General features: G+C 46.5%; 1 pseudogene; it reads right to left on the reverse strand.

The window, feature by feature from the left end:
• Positions 1 to 1300: 1300 nt before the first annotated feature.
• On the reverse strand, positions 1301 to 1942 carry LOC108728254 (uncharacterized; annotated as a pseudogene).
• Between the last annotated feature and the right edge of the window lie 795 nt (positions 1943 to 2737).

Consider the following 2737-nt stretch of genomic DNA (forward strand, 5'->3'; position numbering starts at 1 on the left):
ATAGTGGATGACGTAACGCTGCTTATCGTACAGCGTCGCGAGAAGTTTATCCTCGCGCTTGCCGGGTGGCTTATCGCGCGTCGGGCAGAACGGTAGGTCAGTGTGTCGATCGTGTAGATGTTGCGGATACTTGAGATCGACCTCGAGAATGTAACCGGTGGGCGAATCCGAAACGATCGCGCTCACGTCGAAATTGGCAGCGTCTTCGACCCATTGAAAGTCGGCGTATGGCAATGGTTGATACATCGCCCATCCATATAGATTAACATCGTAGTACATTAAGTATGACGATGGTTTCGATGAGTCGCATGACTGCATACTTGTTATTGGTCTGCGCGTATCTACCGGAACATTGGCTGAGGCCGCCGCGTATACCGCGCTCAATGAACAGAACCATCTATGTCGATGAGAAGTTCAAATTTTACATGCGTGTGTTTTAGCATGGCATCCCAGGCTAAAACCAGGCAATGTATAGTAATGTGCAGGATCAAGACCATCTACACAACTCTCTACACAACTTTCGCGGAAATTTTCGAAAATATCAGCCAACAACAAGACATCGGTTTTCAAGTACAGATCGCTGTACTCCCCGAGCGTTCGCACAGAGAATCGCTACCAGACGTTCGCAGGGTGAGCGTAATCGCTCTCGGATACGGTATCGCTCGTCAACGAACTGTAAAATGATTCGCGAGGTGGTAAGCGCATGTCATCCAATTTTTCAACGCAGTCAACGTACTCGTACGGAAATACACCTTTTCGCGTTAGTAATTCGAATTCTTCGTAGGATAAAGTTGAAAATTCGGAACGTACAATTTTTAATTTTTCTTTCTTGAGATACGACGCCAATTTGTCGAGACTTGTACTGAGAAACTTGTACGAGTCTATGAATCGCAATTTTACACAATTTTTATTAAAATTCTTTTCATTTTTTCTTTTGTACTGTCAACATGTTTCGTAAACGATATGTATTTTTCTTTGGTTATTGGAAGTACATCTACGTGTCCTTCATACGCGGTAGCGATTTCTTTTATAATAAAGTGTGCGTCATATCCTGATAAATTATGAAACACAACAGGAATATAGAATGAATCTTTGTAATTCAAATTACAATTCGCATGCGCGGGGCCCCTGTATCGTCCGGTGAAGTGGCAATGATCTCGGACCCGCGTATCGTCCGACGCGAACGGTTTCTCGCAGATGTGACACCGCGTCGCGCTACGGTACGCCTCCCATTGATGCTTCGATAACTTTTCTATAGGTACATTAGCGGATACTATGTTTTTAACGCGATGCGCCAAATCTACGAGTTGACGCGCGAACCACGCGATGCAATCCTTATTGCGATGGAACTGATATGACGACACTGATATAACGCGTCGTCGTACGAGCAGTGCACGTAGTATCCGATACTGAATACTTCGTGCTGCTGGTACGCGTACGACGATGACGATGACGATGACGATGCGTCTTCCGTCTTCTGCAGTATACACTCTAAATCGGCATACACCACGAAGGGAATGCACTCCTTTCTGTAGTGGTTACTAAACTCCAACCATTTGTCATCCTCGCTCGGTAGTCGGATGGCGCAATCGTTCATCTTTCCACAGTCTTCGCTGTGGATCTCCGACTTTGTGCTCGAGCTGAAGTAATGAAGGCACCTGCAAATAAAAAAATTTTTTTTCCACTATTTCTTTTTTAATGTTTTTTTTTATCAACTTTTCTTATCACGCTTACCGGTCGCAGAAAAATTTCTTGTTCTTGTTCCCAGTAATTTGTGATCTCACTAGGCGAGACAAATTCTTGATCCACTCAAAGTGACTAGGCTGTCGTCGCGTGGATCTTGTAGGTACAACAAGTTGACGTGCTTGTCCTTCTTGTCGCCGGTGAGCCGCAGAGGAAGTATCTCTTTGTTCTTGATGCCGTATACATTGATCGATATCATGTTTAAACGTTCGAATTTCGGAATGTCTTTTAAAGTCATTGGAAACTCGATACTTCTCGCGAGATTCAACACATGTAATGCGGATACGATGATTCACAATCCACATTTCTTTCTGCTGGGTATAGAGCAGCGATTACCGACCATGCGAAGCACGCATTGTCCGTCGAACGCACACTGATCACCGCTTTCTTAAGCATAATTTCTCAAGTCACGTCTATGTGACATCCCGCGCGCATGGGATTCAGTTTGTTCACGTTAACAGTCAAGTTGTGGATTCGCGATAGCGCCCACCCGCTGTCGCGTTCTTGGAACTCTTCGAATGACGCCAACGTGGGCTTGATGACGCGTGACACGTACCACTCGCGCAAATCGGTGCATCGATATAGTTCACTGTTCTTAGTGTTTATACTTTTTTAGCGCGTTTGTCGTTCGTCGCAAACTCACCGTTGAACGCGGTGTTCATCTTCACACTACCGTGTCTCTCTACAACGTCTCGCACTCGCTCGAGCACTACATCGCCAACATCTTCTAAAAACCGTCGCGGCTCGATGTAATCCGCGTTAATTATCGCGCCAGTCAGAACATGACTCTCGAACGCGGCGTCGATCTCTCGCCAGACGAGAGATCTGTTGTCCTCACTCGCGTACTCACCACCAACATGCACGAAACGCCGCTCTAATTGAGTCTTTGCACCCGCGAGTCGCGCGATCCTCACCACCAAGCATTATCTGTGTCCGACGGCGAGCCGCGGACGCTTGGCACGACACAGTTCTTCCAGCCGCTCGATGCACTCGT

The sequence above is a fragment of the Mycetomoellerius zeteki genome, unplaced genomic scaffold, assembly GCF_001594055.1.
Source record: "Mycetomoellerius zeteki isolate Tzet28-1 unplaced genomic scaffold, Tzet1.0 scaffold594, whole genome shotgun sequence".
Taxonomy (NCBI): Eukaryota; Metazoa; Arthropoda; class Insecta; order Hymenoptera; family Formicidae; genus Mycetomoellerius; species Mycetomoellerius zeteki.